We start from the raw sequence: 20,782 nt of genomic DNA, 5'->3' as shown, positions 1-20,782 counted from the left end.
TGAGGATGAAAGTATTTACCAATAAATAAGATCTTATAACCCATTTGAGAGCTATTAGGGTTTGGTAAGACTCATAACCCGTAGAAATTATTCTTTGATGATTAAGGGGTTATTTCACAAATATATGAGATGTTATAACCCGTTTAAGGGTTATCCGGGTTTTGTGAGACCCATGACCCGCGAAAATTATTGTTTGATTATGAAAGAGTTTCACAAATAAATGAGATGTTATAACCCATTTAAAGACTATCTGGGTTTGGTAAGACTCATACCCGTAATTTTGGGTCAAATGCATGAGAAACCTTCATTTAGAAATCAAGCAATCTGGTGGCTCTAGAGAATGTGGGGTACAACCTAAGAGCGACACGTAGGATTTTACGGTAGGCAATTGTCACACCCGGCCCTGAGCGGCGGAAACAGCCGGGCGCGCACGAGTGGGGATTGATAATTAAGCACGGGCCATTGCAAAACATTCAAAGATTTTTATTGCGCATGAGAAGTTTATTACAAACACATTACATTGTTCAAAGATTACAAAAAGAAACATCCAAGTATAAAACTGAAGATTTCCTCGCCATATCCCCTTGCGCGGCGGGTAACCGTGCGCATCGAGGGGATAAAACCAAAATCTTCCAAAAAGCTTGTTTTAGATGTTCAGCGTGTGGTGCTCTAAGTGTGACTCCATGCGCTACCTAGTTATCTCCTGAAAGACACGTAAAAACATTTGAATCAGTATAAACTGAGTGAGTTCACAAGTTTTAGTAACTTGATAAAATCATTCTGAAACATTTCTGGCAACATCATTAACATCTGCTTGGTAAAATCGTATTAACACATAATTCTGACAATATTCTGATAAAAATCGTTCCGCGGGTTACGCGTGAACAAATTCTGGATACGGTGCTCGTCTATGTAAGTGGCGCAGCCACTACGAGCTAAAATAACGTAAAACCGTCCCGCGAGTTACGCGCAGACGTTCTGGAAAACTATGCTCGTCTATGCAAAGAGGCATTGCCCCTACGAGCTAAGGATACTGTCCCGCGGGTTACGCGCGAACAATTCTGAGAAACTGTGCTCGTCCATGCAAAGAGGCATTGCCCCTACGAGCTAAGGATACCGTCCCGCGGGTTACGCGCAGACGTTGTGCCGGAAAACAAGGCGCTCGTCCATGCAAAGAGGCGCGACCCCTACGAGCGGGCTCAACCCCATAGTACTGCCCCATGCCAGGCACTCGTCCATGCAAAGAGGTGCGACCCCTACGAGTGGGCGGATCAAACCAGCAGTCCCTACCCTTAGAGTTCCAATGGTAAAGTGATCACTTACTCGAGTTCTAGCGCACATACATTGAAAACCTTAGATAACCGTTTGCATTGCTCATCATGAAACATAACTTAAACACATAATCGCTTTCATAGCTTGTAAGTATACCATGATAAAACATTATTTAAGTACGTGTCCCTCGCCCCGAAAGCAGTTTAAAACAGTGAAAACAGTGAAAATAGGGGCTGTGAGACTCACCTGTGGTTCTTGTTAAGGGATTAATCGAGATTCGGGTTTTCTTGGTGTTGGCCTCGGAATCGAAGGTCTAGAATACGATTAAATAACAAGTATATATATTAAGATCAAGAAATAGGAGAATATAAGGGTTGGATAGTAGGTCTCAAGGTTATATTCTTGGCTTACCTAGTAACAGGATCGGAGCTGGAAACAACGGATGCTTGGGAAAGGATTAGTGCAAGTTTGTAGTTCTTTGAAGTGTGTTTTGGGTGATAATTTAGGCTACAAATTTATAGGCAAACTCAAGGGAACACAATCCCTTGCTTTAGGGGATTGAAATCTTTTCATATCTAAATGTAATGATGATAAAGTATGGAAGTTATTATTATTTACTTAAGAGTGGAGTGGTGGATAAAATATTTTGATTTGATTTGGACAGAACATGCAGATCTGGGGTTGGTGAGAATAGGGTGGCTGACAGTTGACTTTTCATGTTACAGTGTGCTTTTTCAGGTACTTTTGTCAGTGTACAGTAAAAAGTGGAAAATCTCTGAAACACGCTACTGTTTCCTTTCGGGCGGGAGTAATCTCCTTAACTGGAGAATAGACCAAGTGTTCTGCGCGTATAACTTGGTGCGCATAGCTTTCTGCGTATAGGACATGTCTTTGCTGCGGGTAGGTGCGTAACCTTCTCGCAGTTAGGGACATTTGAGTTTCATTTGTAGATTCTCCAGGTGGTCTTGGTATTTCAACATAGTGATCAGTCATGTTGAAGTCAATTCCATCTTGGAGCTTCAGACAAACTAGCTCTCAACGTTCCCGCCATGCGGGTAGGTTAGTTCCCTTCCGCACGCGCATAAACGATGTAGGATGCACCCGCCTTAGCATCATGCGGGATGGTCAACCCATAGACAACATAATGTTTAAGTTACATGAAAACATAAAGCCAAATCATTCACGCATGGCGCATATAACATATGCTCACGCTGGTTCTTAACATGGTGCGCTCGCGCAGGTTGCACATAACAACTGCACGCGCTGACTAACATGGCGCGCTCGCGCAGGGCGCACATAACAAATGCACGCGCTTAATTTTACAATCACCTAATTATTAGGTTGATTACTTAGCTTATGGGTTTGGGAAATTTACCGGTTGTCACATTCTCCCCTCGTTAAACGAATTTCGTCCCGAAATTTAGGAGACGTTGCTGGCAGAAGCCATGTTCTGAAAGAGGTGTGGGTATTTTGTGCGCATCTGGTCTTCTCTTTCCCAAGTGAATTCAGGCCCACGCCTCGAGTTCCACTGAACCTTTACTAACTTGATTTTGCTTCTGCGTAACTTTTGTTCTTTCCAATCGGTTACTGCTATGGGTTCTTCTACGAAGTGCAGCTGTTTGTCAATATGAATTTCTTCCAACGGTAAAATCAACGTTTCGTCAGATAAACACTTCTTGAGGTTGGATACATGAAACGTATCATGAACTCCACTGAGTTCGGCGGGTAGACGGAGTTTATAAGCAACTGGACCGATCCTCTCCAGGATCTCAAATGGTCCAATGTAGCGCGGATTTAGCTTTCCTCGCTTACCGAAACGGGGGACTCCCTTCCATGGAGAGACTTTCAAAAGTACTTTATCCCCTACTTGAAACTCCAACGGTTTCCTTCTCATATCAGCATAACTTTTCTGTCTGTCGCGTGCTGCCTTAAGGCGATCCCTTATCTGAAAAATCTTGTCTGTTGTTTCTTGGATCACTTCTGGACCAGTCATTTGCTTGTCGCCCACTTCAGCCCAACACAGTGGGGATCTACACTTGCGCCCATATAACGCTTCAAACGGCGCTGCCTTGAGGCTTGTGTGATAACTGTTATTGTAAGAAAATTCAACCAACGGAAGGTGGGTATCCCAACTACCTCCAAAATCGATCGCGCACGCGCGCAGCATATCTTCCAATGTCTGGATCGTTCGTTCGCTTTGTCCATCCGTTTGGGGGTGATAAGCCGTACTCATGTCCAGTCGAGTACCTAACCCCTCTTGTAATGATCTCCAAAACCTTGAGGTGAACCGACTATCTCTATCAGAAATGATGGACACTGGGACTCCATGTTTTGAAACTACTTCTCGAATATATAGTCGGGCTAACTTTTCCATTTTATCAGTTTCTTTAATCGGCAGGAAGTGCGCTGACTTAGTTAGCCGATCTACAATAACCCATATCGTGTCGTAACCCCCAGGTGTCCTTGGTAGTTTGGTGATGAAATCCATGGAGATTTGTTCCCACTTCCACATGGGAATTTCTGGCTGTTGAAGTAACCCCGACGGCTTCTGGTATTCAGCCTTTACCTTTGAACACGTCAGGCACTTACTGACATGTGTCGCGATGGCGCCTTTAAGATTGGGCCACCAATACAACATTTTAACATCTTGGTACATCTTGTCTGCGCCAGGATGTACGGAATACCGCGTCTTGTGAGCTTCGTTTAATACTTGCTCGCGCAGTCCTCCCTTGAGAGGGACCCATATGCGGTTGGCAAAATATCGAGTGTTCCCTTTAAGTTCCAAATTCTTAATCATACCCCCAAGGGATTCAGCTTTAACAAACTCTGGTTTCAAGGCTTCTTGCTGAGCGTCTCGGATGCGCGTAGAGAGCTCTGCGTGAATTGTTAGCTTTAGGGCCTTGACCCGTAGTGTTTTTATTCGCTCCTTTCTGCTTAGCGCGTCTGCTACCACATTCGCTTTCCCCGGATGATACTTGATCTCGCAATCATAATCATTCAACAATTCAACCCATCTTCGTTGCCTCATGTTTAAATCCTTCTGATTGAATATATGTTGGAGGCTCTTATGATCCGTAAAGATTACACATTTCGTACCGTAGAGGTAATGGCGCCAAATCTTTAGCGCGAAGACAACCGCTCCAAGTTCTAAATCATGCGTTGTGTAGTTCTTTTCATTGGTCTTGAGTTGGCGCGAGGCATACGCTATAACTTTGTCTCGCTGCATAAGGACACATCCGAGTCCCTGGTGTGAAGCGTCGCAGTAAACGACGATGTCATCCGTCCCCTCTGGTAAAGATAAAATTGGCGCACTACATAACTTCTGTTTCAACATTTGAAATGCCGCTTCCTGATTCTCGCCCCAAATAAACACCTTGTCTTTCTGAGTTAGCGCGGTCAGAGGTAGAGCTATCTTGGAGAAGTTCTCAATGAAGCGTCGATAGTAGCCAGCTAGTCCAAGGAATTGCCTCACCTCAGTTGGGGTTTTTGGCGCTTCCCAGTTTTCGATGGCTTTAACCTTAGAAGGATCGACGTGTATTCCTTTCTCGTTTACAACGTGACCGAGAAAGTGAACCTCTCTAAGCCAAAACTCACATTTAGAAAACTTTGCATACAACCTTTCTTTCCTTAACAATTCCAAAATCAACCTCAAGTGTTGCTCATGCTCGGCCTTGGTTCGAGAGTAAATTAGAATATCATCTATAAACACAATCACAAACTTGTCCAAGTATGGTTTGCACACACGGTTCATCAGATCCATGAATATAGCCGGCGCATTAGTTAGCCCGAAAGGCATCACTAAGAACTCATAATGGCCATATCTGGTTCGGAAGGCTGTCTTTGGCGCGTCTTCCTCATGGACCCTAAGTTGGTGGTATCCTGACCGTAGATCTATCTTCGAATAATAACTGGATCCCTGCAACTGGTCAAATAAGTCGTCAATCCTCGGTAAGGGGTACCGATTTTTGACTGTCAGCTTATTCAGCTCCCTGTAGTCAATACACATCCGGAACGAACCATCCTTCTTCTTAACAAACAGTACTGGAGCTCCCCAAGGTGAAAAGCTTGGGCGTATGAAACCCTTATCCAAAAGTTCCTGTAACTGATTGGATAGCTCTTGCATCTCAGATGGAGCTAATCGATAAGGCGCTCGGGCTACTGGCGCAGCTCCTGGGACCAAATCAATTCGAAACTCGATTTGTCGCGGTGGCGGCAATCCGGGCAGATCTTTAGGAAAAACTTCTGGAAATTCGCGCACTACAGGTAAGTCTTCAATTCTTCGCTCATCTCCCTTCTCTATTACATGCGCCAGGAAGGCGTAGTACCCTTTCCTTAGGCACTTGCGCGCCTTTAGGCACGAAATCAGTTTCGTCGCAACTCCCTTTCTTTCCCCTTGAATCATCAAAGTTTCTCCGTTCAACAGTGGAATCCGAACCTGCTTCTCATGACAAACAATCTCCGCGAGATTCTCGACCAACCAATCCATACCTACCACAATATCGAAACTTCCCAAATCTATTGGCAACAAGTTTATATTGAACTCATGACCTCCCATGACTAATACACATTGCTCAGTCCTTTCATTCGCGCATAACTGCCTACCATTGGCTAGTTCTATAGTATAAGGTTTGTCTAGCCTACTGGTCGCTAAGCCCAGGGAGTTTTTAAACTCATGGGATATAAAACTTAGGTCAGCGCCAGTATCAAATAAGACAGATGCATAATGACCGTTAAGCAAAAACGTACCGGTTACCACATTCGGCTCTTCCTTTGCTTCACCCGCGCCGATCACAAAAGCTCTCCCGCGAGCTTGGTTTCCTTTCTGTGGGCAATCCCGACTGAAGTGTCCAGGCTTCCCGCATGCGTAGCAGCTGTCGCTCGATCCAGCTTCTCTGATGCGACAATTCATCGCCTTGTGTCCTGGTCTGCCACATTTGGCGCATTCGATTTTTGCGCATTCACCCTCGTGGTGATACTTGCATTTGCTGCACCATGGGCGAGGCCCGCTGTATCCTTTCCTTGATGGTTCCGCGGCTTGAATCGCGTAAACCCTTGTGCTTTCCTGCTTCTTGGGCGGTGGCTGCTTGAAGTCTGACCCTCGGTGGGAGTTCCATTTCCTCTTGGAGTCAGAGGTTCGCTGCTCGTTCAAGCGAGCGGTCAACATACCCGCACGAACCGTATCCCTTGTAAGGGTGATGGCTCGCGCAACCGCCTCGTCAAAGGTCGGAGGTGCGGCGGCGTTGAGCGGGACTCTAACGACAGGAGGTAACCCAAAGATGTACCTCTCGATTTTCTTTTCTTCTGTGTTTGCCATGTCTGGCACCAGCTGGCAAAGCTCGTTGAAACGATTGGTGTAGGCATCGATATCCGTTCCTACCATGGTGTGGTTCCAGAATTCTTGTTGCAAGCTCTGAATTTCTGCGCGTGAGCAGAACTTTCTCATCATCATTTCTTTCAATTCTTCCCAGGTCTTGTGAAGAGCAACTTCTCGCCCCAACGTCTTTACTTGGAGCTTCCACCAAGACGAAGCTGCTTCTTGGAACATGCAGGTCGCGTAAAGGACCTTCTGGTTTTCACTACATCCGCTGATGGAGAGAACGGTCTCCATCTTGTCAATCCAATTGTAGAGCCCAATGGCTCCTTCGGTGCCTTTGAACGGCCAAGGCCTACAGGCCATGAATGTTTTATAGCAGCATCCTTTGTTCAAGGCTCCTGATTCGGGTTCTGGGGTCTCGTTCTCTTGGCGACCCTGACTAGATTCGGCCTTGCTGGCCTCATGCGTTGCAATCGCCTGCGCGATTATTTCTGCGAGCTCCTCGGGTGTCATGGTAATTCCCTTGGCTCTGGTTGGAGGCATTCTTTTCATAAAAAGAAAATATAACAAACTTAGCGCATGTACTCAAAGCACATAATGTTCTTATCTCTAGACACTGTGACCCGTGTTCCTAAGTGCGTGTGTGATTTTTCTTTTGAAAATATTCTTTTGAAAATATTTCATGCGATTCCCCAAAGGTTATAGTCTAGGTTAAAAACTTCTTTTCCTAGTTCGCTATAACCAGTGCTCTGATACCAATCTGTCACACCCGGCCCTGAGCGGCGGAAACAGCCGGGCGCGCACGAGTGGGGATTGATAATTAAGCACGGGCCATTGCAAAACATTCAAAGATTTTTATTGCGCATGAGAAGTTTATTACAAACACATTACATTGTTCAAAGATTACAAAAAGAAACATCCAAGTATAAAACTGAAGATTTCCTCGCCATATCCCCTTGCGCGGCGGGTAACCGTGCGCATCGAGGGGATAAAACCAAAATCTTCCAAAAAGCTTGTTTTAGATGTTCAGCGTGTGGTGCTCTAAGTGTGACTCCATGCGCTACCTAGTTATCTCCTGAAAGACACGTAAAAACATTTGAATCAGTATAAACTGAGTGAGTTCACAAGTTTTAGTAACTTGATAAAATCATTCTGAAACATTTCTGGCAACATCATTAACATCTGCTTGGTAAAATCGTATTAACACATAATTCTGACAATATTCTGATAAAAATCGTTCCGCGGGTTACGCGTGAACAAATTCTGGATACGGTGCTCGTCTATGTAAGTGGCGCAGCCACTACGAGCTAAAATAACGTAAAACCGTCCCGCGAGTTACGCGCAGACGTTCTGGAAAACTATGCTCGTCTATGCAAAGAGGCATTGCCCCTACGAGCTAAGGATACTGTCCCGCGGGTTACGCGCGAACAATTCTGAGAAACTGTGCTCGTCCATGCAAAGAGGCATTGCCCCTACGAGCTAAGGATACCGTCCCGCGGGTTACGCGCAGACGTTGTGCCGGAAAACAAGGCGCTCGTCCATGCAAAGAGGCGCGACCCCTACGAGCGGGCTCAACCCCATAGTACTGCCCCATGCCAGGCACTCGTCCATGCAAAGAGGTGCGACCCCTACGAGTGGGCGGATCAAACCAGCAGTCCCTACCCTTAGAGTTCCAATGGTAAAGTGATCACTTACTCGAGTTCTAGCGCACATACATTGAAAACCTTAGATAACCGTTTGCATTGCTCATCATGAAACATAACTTAAACACATAATCGCTTTCATAGCTTGTAAGTATACCATGATAAAACATTATTTAAGTACGTGTCCCTCGCCCCGAAAGCAGTTTAAAACAGTGAAAACAGTGAAAATAGGGGCTGTGAGACTCACCTGTGGTTCTTGTTAAGGGATTAATCGAGATTCGGGTTTTCTTGGTGTTGGCCTCGGAATCGAAGGTCTAGAATACGATTAAATAACAAGTATATATATTAAGATCAAGAAATAGGAGAATATAAGGGTTGGATAGTAGGTCTCAAGGTTATATTCTTGGCTTACCTAGTAACAGGATCGGAGCTGGAAACAACGGATGCTTGGGAAAGGATTAGTGCAAGTTTGTAGTTCTTTGAAGTGTGTTTTGGGTGATAATTTAGGCTACAAATTTATAGGCAAACTCAAGGGAACACAATCCCTTGCTTTAGGGGATTGAAATCTTTTCATATCTAAATGTAATGATGATAAAGTATGGAAGTTATTATTATTTACTTAAGAGTGGAGTGGTGGATAAAAGATTTTGATTTGATTTGGACAGAACATGCAGATCTGGGGTTGGTGAGAATAGGGTGGCTGACAGTTGACTTTTCATGTTACAGTGTGCTTTTTCAGGTACTTTTGTCAGTGTACAGTAAAAAGTGGAAAATCTCTGAAACACGCTACTGTTTCCTTTCGGGCGGGAGTAATCTCCTTAACTGGAGAATAGACCAAGTGTTCTGCGCGTATAACTTGGTGCGCATAGCTTTCTGCGTATAGGACATGTCTTTGCTGCGGGTAGGTGCGTAACCTTCTCGCAGTTAGGGACATTTGAGTTTCATTTGTAGATTCTCCAGGTGGTCTTGGTATTTCAACATAGTGATCAGTCATGTTGAAGTCAATTCCATCTTGGAGCTTCAGACAAACTAGCTCTCAACGTTCCCGCCATGCGGGTAGGTTAGTTCCCTTCCGCACGCGCATAAACGATGTAGGATGCACCCGCCTTAGCATCATGCGGGATGGTCAACCCATAGACAACATAATGTTTAAGTTACATGAAAACATAAAGCCAAATCATTCACGCATGGCGCATATAACATATGCTCACGCTGGTTCTTAACATGGTGCGCTCGCGCAGGTTGCACATAACAACTGCACGCGCTGACTAACATGGCGCGCTCGCGCAGGGCGCACATAACAAATGCACGCGCTTAATTTTACAATCACCTAATTATTAGGTTGATTACTTAGCTTATGGGTTTGGGAAATTTACCGGTTGTCACAGCAATTATATAGATAGTTAGATAATCACTCTAGTTGGTTATAAGTTTAAAGTTGTTTGTATTTAATGTAACACTATAAAAGTAAATATACATATAAAGCCATTTAAACATGCTATATTGAAGAACTAAATAACTCATAAAACATGCGTTTTACCTAAATTGCCTTAAAGAAACAATTTGTTATTCTAGGGACAAATTTATGACGTTTGAGTAAACACTTTGGACATAGTAAGTAAGTTTAAAAAGTTGAGATCAAAAGTTAGAACTTTAACATATCACATTGATCATCCTTGAATATACTTTATGAGAGCATTTCAAAAACTCAAAAGCCCTCTCCAAAAATGTTATTATTTGATATGTAACACCCACAAATGCCAATGATATTTAATGCCCTTTTAAAGACTTCATTTTAAAATAGGGGGAGGTTTTGGGTTCGAATCCCGTGACAAGAAAAAAGTGGTTTTAGATTGGGTCATTGGGTTTTCTCACATGTAATGGCTTTCTTTCTAGAGAATGTTCATAAATTGAAAGGTAAACTGGTAAAGCCAAGGTTCGGTGATGAACGACGACTTGCAAATGCATAAGGGTATATGTATAATATAAATGGAGACTGCGCATAAACCTCTGTGGTTTAAAAAAAATTATGGCTTTATAAATTATAAACCATAAACATGTTTGAAAACTGTTGAATTTGCAAGTCCTAAAAAATAAAACAAAAAAAAGTTTGTATCAAGCGATTGTCTTCAATGGAAGAGTCGCTTCTTCATCCGACTTATGTGATGAAGGTAACTGTTTCTCGGGTTTCCTTCTCAAGAAACCCCTCGCATAGAGTGAACCAAACACAATAACCTACAAAAAGATAATATAATTTTTAAAAATAAAATTATAACTGAAAAAAATAAAATTTAATGCATAAACAGGTGCTTACGGCTCCAATGCCTTGTTCCACACTAAGAGGGTGCGCAAACCACACGCACGACAACAATATGCTCACTAATAAAATATTTAAAATAAAATGTTAATAAATATATATTAAAAAATAAAACTTAACAGAGATAATTAAGAGTTTAATTTACCTGTCTAGTTGTCATTATTGTAGCGAATGTAAGAGCGCCAAATGTGCGTATCGTGTAAGATATGAAGAATTGACTTGCTGTTGCAACCTACAATTAAACAAATAATATAAATAATTAAATAACTATAAAATAAACAAAACTGTTACCAAAACAAAAATCACATTTTGACTTTTAAAGGGTATAAATAAAGTGTGCTACTTTGAAGCAAAAATGCTGGAAGCTCCGTTTTCGGTTTTGGAAATAAAAGGGGCTGTTTGGGACTGTAATGGGGATCGGGCGCCGGGCCCGGACGGTTATAATTTTAAGTTTTTAAAATGTTTTTGGAGCTACTTTGAAGGTGATTTTGTGAAGATTTTTGCGGATTTTTTTGACGATAAACCCTTTAGCTTCGGTTGTATGGCGTCATTTATTGCACTTATTCCAAAGTCGAAGGACCCCACCAACCTAAATGATTTTCGCCCGATAAGTCTCATTGGGTGCATAAATAAGGTTGTTTCGAAAGTATTAGTTCGAAGACTAAAAAAAGTGATCGGTGGGTTAATATCGGAAGAACAATCGGCTTTTATTGCGAACCGAAATATATTGGACGGGCCTTTAATTATTAATGAAGCCTTTGCGTGGTTAAAGAAGTCGGGGAAGAGGGGTATGTTTTTCAAGGTGGACATTGAAAAGGCTTATGATTCGCTATGTTGGAGTTTTCTTGATTCGGTATTGGGCCAAATGAATTTTCTGAGTAGATGGAGAAAATGGGTGTCGGGTATCCTAGTGGCGAGTCGGGCATCGGTTCTTGTTAATGGATCTCCGACTAGGGAATTCCAATGTCTCCCCTTTTTTATTTGTGATTGCGATGGAAGCGCTTACGTGTTTGATGAAGAAAGCGTTGGAAAACGGGCTGTTTCGAGGTTTAAAATGTGGTTCGGGAGGGCCGATTCTTTCACATTTGTTATATGCGGATGATGCTATCTTTATTGGGGAATGGGATATTATTAATGCATTAAATCTTAATAGGTTATTGAGATGTTTTTTCCTTGTGTCGGGTCTAAAAGTTAATCTTAATAAGTGTCGGTTATTTGGTTCGGAGGTTACTGATGGGGAGAAATCACAGGTAGCCAAGGTACTGAGGTGTAAAGTGGGGGAATTCCCTTTTATTCATCTTGGGTTACCAGTTGGTTTAAATATGAATAGAAGTAAAGCATGGGATCCGGTGATAGAAGTATTTCGGACACGGTTGTCACTTTGGAAGGCGAGGCAATTATCATCTGGTGGTCGGGTAACGATGATCAAGTCAGTACTAAATTCGCTTCCAACTTATTATTTTTCTTTGTTTAAAGCCCCGGAAGGTGTTTTAGATAAATTGGAAAAATTGAGGCGGGTGTTTTTTTGGGGAGGGTCGGAAGAGAAAGCGAAAATAAATTGGGTCGCTTGGGAAAAAATTGTGGCTCCTTTTGAGTTTGGGGGTCTTGGACTTCGCCGATTACGGGACATTAATACCTCTCTACTTGCTAAATGGTGGTGGCGGTTTAGAAATGAGAAAGGAAGCTTACGGTGGAGGGTGGTGTGGGCTACTCATCACTCGTCTAGGTTGTGGTCTCCTTTCCCGGCGAAACTGTCCTCACCGTGTCCTTGGAATCAAATAGTAAAGATAAAGTCAAGCCTAGATCAGGTTGGGATCGATTTGAATGGTGGGTTTAATCATATTGTTAAAAATGGAAAAAATACTTGGTTTTGGTTAAGATTGGTGGATTGATACGATGCCATTGTATGTTCGGTTCCCAAGACTGTTTTCGTTAGAAAAGAATAAGACGTGTTTTGTGGCCGATCGATTGTTTATGCTTGATGAATTTATTTGTGGAAAGTGGGATTGGGCCCCTGAACTTGCAGGTAATTTGGAGATGGAGGAGTTGAAAGGGTTATTACATATTTGTTTAAATGTGTATATAGGGGATGGTGAGGATAAGGTGGTTTGGCGGTGGGGCGGATACGAGGGCTTCTCGGTTAGAACAGTAATGGAATTAATTTCTGAAAAAACATTCAATGGTCAGGTAAATGTTTTTAACTGGAGTAGGTTGGTTCCAAAAAAAGTTGCATTCGTTGCTTGGCGGGCAGTTTTGGGTCGACTTCCAACTTTTGACGCGCTGGGAAAAAGGGGTATTCCGATCACTTTGAAGCTGTGTCCGATCTGCGGTGAAGTCGAGGAATATGTGGAACATATATTTGTCTCGTGTGGTCTTGCTCAAACCGTGTGGTGTATTGTATCCCAGTGGTGTAAGGTACCTACTCCATTTCTATTTTGCTTTAATGATGTATTGGAGTTGCATAAGTTTGCGCCATTACAAAAAGACAAAACTAAATGGTTTCAAGCGATTTGCTTTGTTGTTACGTGGGTTTTGTGGAAGAAAAGAAACGCTCTTGTGCATGAAGGTGAGCCGATCCGACTAGCCGGGATTGTCGAAGAGATAAAAGTTATGAGTTTCCTATGGATAAAGAATAGGGGAAAAATGAGGGATCTCACATGGGAGAGTTGGTCTCGTTTTAATGTTTAGTATGGGGATGTAATTTTGTATGTTTGTTTGGTGTTTGGGATATTGTTTAGGTTGAGGGTGAAGTGTTTTTGGTGGTTGTAAGTGTTCTAGTTCCTTGCTAGTCTAATGAATATTTAATTTTGTTGATCGTTCAAAAAAAATAAATAAAGTGTGCTTAAGATTAATACTTTCAACTTCGTACACATTTGTTGTTTCAATAATAATTTGATAATCAAATGATTATAGTCAGGGGTACGAATTACACATACAACTCGATAATCAAACTTACAGTTGAGAGCAATGCAATGTCAAAGAAACAATCCTTGTGGCGTGATACAAAATCTATCGCCATTAGAAGATTGCCCTGCAAAATTAAACCTAAGAACAAAAAAACAAATAAAATGTAAAAATTTTTATAACTTTTAAAACAAAGAAATTGGTTACAAGCTGAAGACTCTTACCGGTCAAACTAAGTATGCAAGAACAGAGAGTAGTGTAGAAAACTTGGTTGTAAATTCCCATATCATAACCTTTAAATAATTTATCTTGAAAAGTGCTAGTAAATCCATCAAACCTACAAAAATGATAAAAATAATAAGCGATCCATCAATGAATAATACATTAAGGGAGATGTGCGTTTAGGCTTAAGACGAACCGGACAAACATGAATGGAACATGTTCGGTCGTTTAACTTAAACCGAGCAAATGACCTAACACAATCTGTTAAACGAACGGGGTTTTCTTGGTCATTTATGTCTGTTTGTTCATAGTATAAACGGACACTTCACGGACATAACTAAACACAGATGAACAAACATAACCGATCGTACACCAATTAAAACAAAACACGAACATCAATCTATCAGGCCTAAAAAATCAATATAACTAGATTAAATTCTATGGATATAAAAACTTAACTAAATATATAGACAAACGAACTTGAACACACGTAAACTAACGAATGTCATATATGAGCGTAAATAAATGAACATAAACAAACGTTTACGAACAATAAATGAACGAACGAGACATGTGTTCAGGCTCGTTCGTTTAACTAAATAAATAAACATAAACAAACTTTCCGCTGAACGGTTCACTAAACTTTTGGTTCGTTTACAAGCCTATTTGTGTTTAAACTTTAAACCAGGTTTCATTCATATGTTAAGTGGAATTTAATCAATTTATATACAAGTAAGAGCATGCAAAATACCCTAAATAACCGATCATCAACGACACCCCCAAACCGTACTTTCCCTTTCTTTGCGATATGGACTTAACTCACTTGCTCCCTATAATTAAAAAGAAAAAAGATATTATGATAATTTATTTCCTGATTTTTTCAAAATGGCAAAAGTGAAATCACACCAGAAGCAGAAGGGTAAAAGTGTAATGTTTTACCGGAAATAATATAAACAATGAACAACCAAGGGTAACTAGCAATGCCAAAATATAATCTGGCCCTTTGTACTTCTTTTGCATTATTATGGTTCCCCAAATCTACAATTAAAAAACATTATCATAATTAAATCATTTATGTTAAAATAATCAGTTTAATTTATACTTTTAGAACTTACCATTACTGGAATCATCTTGGCACACTTAGCTAAAGTTTGAACAGGAAAGCTAACATATTTAAGAGCCTGAAAATATATAGTAATATAAGATAAGAATGTAAATAAGTAGCCCAATTTAACACAAAAAAAAAAACGAATAAATATTATATAATACTAGAACATAAAATAAGCGTGCAAAGAGTATTAACCTCATATTGACATGTTGTAGTTAGTATGTTAGATATTGATACAATACCATATTTGTAAACAGGAGCAACAGGATCCAATGCTTTTTTACTTGTCTGCAATAACAATAAAGCATAATCAATCCAATAAACATAAAAAAAAGACATTATTAAAATGTAAACATATGTTGCAACTTATGATTCGATAAACAGATTTTTGCTTCTGATTATCTAACTATTAAGAGTCAATTAATCAAGCTTTATACCAGCTGCAACAAAACCAGCTATCAAATGGTAAAAAAGATTTCATTAATTACCTAATTAGCCTTTCGTTTAATGTTATTTTAGAATTCTTAACAAGGCGAACGAGGCGTCTCTTTTTCTAACAATAATATCTTTTTCGTAAGGTTATGTATTAATTTATCAGATAAATCGGAATTTTTAACACTCTCAAAACAACTTATAAATGATTACTACAAATTTAAAAGAAAATACAAATCCAACCACTATCTCCTGCCAACTGTTTTATGTTTTAGTACGGTTAGTTATCTAATTCTGATTTGATCTTCAAAAATGATAAAATCAATACTAACCGAGACACGAATAACAACGTACTTACGTACCAATAAAAAAACTGCAGATACAGCTGAGGTGGTAATGCGGTTACAGAAAACAAGAAATAACGAGTGTTTGAAGAATTCAACAGTTGTTTAATTCATGCTTTTCACACTATTAATATCATGAAAGTTATATACAAATAACAAATTTCAATCTTGTAGTTATCTCGAAATGAAAATCATATGAAATAAGAGTCGAATGAGGCAAAACTTAACTAAAAACAGCAACAAAACAAAAGATGCTAGAAATAATAATAACAGTAAAAATACCAATAACACAAAATGGTGATAAAAGTATAGCAGTAAAAAATTAAAGAGCAGAAAGATATGAATAGGCAGCACAAATCCCTTTAAAAGTGCCTATACGCTCCCGTAAAAGATCTATACACCAATACCACCCCAATAAAAAGCTATCACAACTTTATACATTACCTTAAAAAATTGATAACTTATTGTACGTCTCCACTCTCCAAAACTTTTATCCCTGATCATGTCCTTAGAGATGTGCAAGTCTAGCTAACTCTACCTACTCCTCTCATCCAATGTCAGTTTGAGCCCAAACCACCTTATCTTCTACCTTCAACTTTTGCGCTTGTGTCTTCTTGCTGGCCCACTAATCGGTATCGTATAACTAGAGGTGGCAATGTGAGTGGGTCGGGTTGGGTTTGGATGATGGGTTAGAATGGGTATGGGTCAAGATGGATTTTTAAAATAGAGGGTTAGGATGGGTGTGGGTCAAGATGGGTAAAGCTAACCCATCTTGACCCAAGGGTAGGTTAAAATACAAAGAGTTTCAAAAACCCCTCAGAAAAAAATTCCAAAAAATAACTCAAAATATAAACAAAAAACGCAAAATGTAAAATAACTAAAATGTTTCCCTCGTCATCCTCGTTCATTAAAAAACCATCCTAAATATTTGAACTTGGTTGTCTGCCGGACAAGCTGGCCTTTACTAGAGAAATTTGTAAACATAGAGTGTCTTATCTTTAAACCTTTACACCCTAAGGTTGTTCTCCACTCCTCCAGCCTCTCATTTAACCTCTAGCAACAAAATATCATCAACGAAAACCACGCACCTCACCACGAGATTTCCTTCAAAATCGACTTTAACTCATCGAAAACTAACGCTCAACGCGCCCCAATATCTATCTAAACTCAAGAACATAATTACTATATCTGGGTACAATTACCTTAATATAAGCTTCATCAACTCAATTCAGCTCACAAAACAATAATAACAAAAACATAAGTTAACAATTAACATACCTGTAAGACACCATAGATGACAAGTGTAGATATGATTCCAACTACAGAAAAAGCACCTTTAAAAAACTTGTTATCTTTAGCATCTGCTAACGGTGGATCACTCATACCACCATCCATTACTACTACTAATAATATTATTAATGTATGTGTATTTGATATTTATGGTGAATATAAATATATTAATAAAGGGGGTGTTTGATTGATAAACCCCCACTATGGTTATTGAGACCCGACAATTGGTATCAGATGTTTCATAACAACGTGCCGTAAAGGATAATAATAATAATATTATTGTGTGTAAAATATGGTGACGGGATGATCGATGGCGGGTTCGACGGCTTTGGATTCGCCGGCGATTTAAATTTTGGTTTTGTGGGAAAGTGGACTGACTCACTGGCTGACTCTGTTGCTTTTTTAATTATCCGTGTTCTGTTTCTGGAAGATGTTGATGGGCGCCACGATGACTTTCGAGTTTCGGTCGGTCTTATTATTATTATTATTATTATTAACCATTTGGTTGTGTTACGAGAGCTTAAGCTAAGTTGGCTAGTGAGTCGTTTTTTTAGGGTTCAGGTCAGACTCAGTTCGTCTGTCTGTTGTATATTAACCATCACCATAACCGAAGTTTCGATTATCTAGAGAATCATATCCGATCGATTATGGTTAGGTGGTGTAAACAAGCTAATCCCCGAGCTCGAGTACGGTTGCTTTAACTTACGATGGCTCAAGCTCGAAGTTGGCTTGTGAGTCGGACTTGGCTTGTCTATTGTTTATTACTAATTAAACTGACTTACGATAGCTGAAACTCGACTCGTTTAAGTTTTTTTTTTCTAAAACTTAAGGCCATCTCTTATATAATTTGTTATTGAATTGTATACACTTTTTTGTTATTTTAATATTATAAGAAAAACCTTAAACAAGCCAAAGTTCAGTTCAAGATGGATGCACTGCTTGAAATTAATACACAAGGCTCAACGAGCCAATACTAGCTTCACATGCAAGGCTTGAGCTTGGGCTCAATAACTAACGAGCTTTGTTTGAGGTTCGGTTCGAAATAGCTCCGCTCGTTTTAAACTCTTTTTATCGATCCGATCTCGAGTAGCTCGTGCGCTAATCGGTTCAATTTCACTCCTAGTCACGCGTAATGGGGTTTTAGGTGATGATTTGGTTAGGTTATGGGTCGGTCATTTAACCGTGAACAATAATTAGCTATGAAGTGTTTGGGCTTACTAAAATAGTCTAAATATTGTAATTCGGCCTAAAATATTTAGGCTTAAAATTTTTTAACCTCGTAATAACGTGTCATTACATGATATTTGGGCTAACTTCCGCTGGGTTGGGCTTGCTCTTATCTGTCCACCTTTTTTGTTCATTTCCATGATTCCATCCCAATATTCTATATCCTTTTGAAAAGAGGAAAAAACCTTGTCTTTAATTTGTATCTGTTTAGTGTTTACTCTCATTTGTTTGTATTGTGTATTGGAAATACAAGATATATCACAATATCAAAAAATGTTATTATAGAATAAATAAATAAAGTACTTTTTTTATTTATACAAAATTTTCAAAACTGATTTTGTTCCAGTAAAAATAAAAAACATTAGAAAATAAACCAAGCATGTTTACAATACAGAAAATAAAACTGACATCCCTAGTCTTAACTCATAGCTTAGACCATTTGTGGTGGTTGCTTTTGGCGAATTGGCGGTGTCACACCTTCGCCTGTCAGAACTTTTAGGAGCGCCAAAAAGGATTAAACACCATTGCGAAGGGACACACCAAGGCGTTAAGCTTTAGTTCTTTGGTAGACGTTAATTAAAGAAGGAGAGATGTCAGCCAGCATGTTGACCCATGTTCGAGTCACTACAACTACTGGCTTTTTTTATTTAATTGCAATTGCATATCCTTATAGAAATTGGAGTTCTCTAATAGAAAAATATGTAAAAGAAACTAACATGTCTTAATTCTTAGACATATTCTTATTAGTTTGTTTTGTAGATATCTCGGTAACCAAAGAAAAACAATGCAAAAAGGCCCATATTTTTTACTTTGTTTCAGATCTTCAAAATTATTGGCCGTTACTTGTCATGCGACTTCAAAACCCAAATAATGTAATATAAGTATATAACTAATTTAATTACCGATATATCAGTTTTCAGATAAAAAAATATTACAAATACCATATCCATATAAAATGGATAATGAAACTCATCCAAAAAGTATAAATAAAACTCTTATTTTTTGGATAACAAAAACATACCACGTTACATATCACGTCCACAACAAGAGGTGGTTCTTTTGGCAACCACCACTCACCACTTCAAACCACCATCCCGTCACGTTACTGCCACATCACCGCCAGCATGGACTCTATCTTACTCCACCACCCACTCTTCCCGCCATTCACCACCACAAGAAACCCGACAACCTACGCACGTCCTAAGCAGCCACCGTTACTTTTTGGCCACAAGCCACCAATTCTCACCTGCCGGGCACTCCGGGATTCCGGCGCCGGAGAAAATTTAGAAAAGTTTAAAACAGTGGATGCTGAAATTACACCGGAAACAATTGACTTCTTTGTTAGTGATGCCGAGGGTGATCCCGATTGCCCCACTGACGGATTTTCATCGGTCGAAGATGCGCTTTCGGATCTCCGGCAAGGGAAGGTTTGCTTAGCCTTTCCCCATCACTCTATTTTCTTTTATTTGACACTTGCGGGTTTGGATCCGGTTTCGGTTCTTTCGACTATTGTGAACCCAGAGGACGGATCTATCACGCGGTTGGACCGGTTAAAAACATTAGCACGTGATCACAATATCCCCATTGTTTTGATCACGGATTTGATTAGGTAAGTTCTTTCGGGTAATCAATAGTGAGTTAACCATTAGTTTATGTAATAAATCTTGACGGTTTTCTTCACATTGTAGATATCGAAGGAAGCGGGAGAGACTAGTCGAAAAAATCTCGGTTTCTAGGCTACCTACGCGGTGGGTTTTTTTGAAGCTCATTGCTATCAAAACAAACTAGACGGAACCGAACATATAGCCGTTGTAAAGGTACTTATCGGATGATTTCGGCCCGTTAAGGTTAATTTTATTTTAAACAATATTAGAGATAAAACATATACATTACATGATCGGCCCGCTCAAAAGTAAACGGGCTGAAATTTTTACATACATCTACTTAAAATTCCATGGTGTATAGGGGGACATAGGGAACGGGCTCGATGTGTTGGTACGGGTCCACTCAGAATGTTTGACTGGCGACATATTCGGGTCAGGTCGATGCGATTGTGGTAATCAGTTATCATTAGCCATGGAAATCATCGAGGACACCGAACGAGGAGTCCTTATCTATCTTCGTGGACACGAAGGTAGAGGTATAGGCTTGGGGCACAAGTTACGGGCCTATAACTTGCAAGATCTCGGACATGACACCGTTGAAGCCAATCTAGAACTCGGGTTTGCTCCCGATGCACGCGAATATGGGATTGGAGCCCAGGTTAGACATCTAAACAGATAAGCATTTATATAGGTCATGTTGGCCCGGCCCGTTAACACCTTTTGTTCATTTTATGATTTTGTATTGGGCAGATGTTACGAGACATTGGAGTTCAAACGATGCGCCTAATGACAAACAACCCGGCTAAGTTTACCGGGCTCAAGGGCTACGGGCTGGCGATCATGGAACGGGTCCCGGTAATGACCCCAATTACAGACGAAAATAGGAGGTACTTAGAAACTAAGAGAACAAAAATGGGCCATATATATGGGTCTGATATACCTGACCTTTAGTCAGCCCAAACATATCATTTTTTTAAATGTTTGGACTATAATCAATATATAGTGTTTATACACATTATGTTTGCATTCGCTTCTGGCCCGAGCCCGAAACCAAAAACTGCTCAAATATAAAACCCAGGCCCAACTGGCCCGGTCACTTGGGTTG

General features: G+C 40.2%; 2 pseudogenes across 2 annotated transcripts; one reads left to right on the top strand and one right to left on the bottom strand.

Annotated features, from left to right (window-relative positions):
• Positions 1-10,285: 10,285 nt before the first annotated feature.
• Positions 10,286-16,982, bottom strand: LOC143615665 (UDP-galactose/UDP-glucose transporter 5B-like; annotated as a pseudogene). Its single transcript, XR_013150514.1, has 11 exons — positions 16,829-16,982; positions 15,575-15,658; positions 14,976-15,068; positions 14,788-14,853; positions 14,612-14,710; positions 14,424-14,502; positions 13,675-13,787; positions 13,503-13,591; positions 10,693-10,778; positions 10,544-10,613; positions 10,286-10,464 (listed from the first exon to the last, which is right to left on the bottom strand). The product of XR_013150514.1 is annotated as a UDP-galactose/UDP-glucose transporter 5B-like (transcript).
• A 2,128-nt stretch (positions 16,983-19,110) lies between these two features.
• LOC143615664 (monofunctional riboflavin biosynthesis protein RIBA 3, chloroplastic-like) lies at positions 19,111-20,657 on the top strand (annotated as a pseudogene). The gene is made up of 4 exons (XR_013150513.1): positions 19,111-19,682; positions 19,762-19,890; positions 20,039-20,335; positions 20,428-20,657. The product of XR_013150513.1 is annotated as a monofunctional riboflavin biosynthesis protein RIBA 3, chloroplastic-like (transcript).
• The last annotated feature ends 125 nt before the right edge of the window (positions 20,658-20,782 follow it).

The sequence above is a fragment of the Bidens hawaiensis genome, unplaced genomic scaffold (genome assembly GCF_021521415.1).
Source record: "Bidens hawaiensis isolate Kalapana, Puna unplaced genomic scaffold, B.hawaiensis_p1.1 tig00043725_1, whole genome shotgun sequence".
Taxonomy (NCBI): domain Eukaryota; kingdom Viridiplantae; phylum Streptophyta; class Magnoliopsida; order Asterales; family Asteraceae; genus Bidens; species Bidens hawaiensis.
Note: the sequence above shows the minus strand (reverse complement) of the source record. Positions and strands in the feature narration are given on the sequence as shown.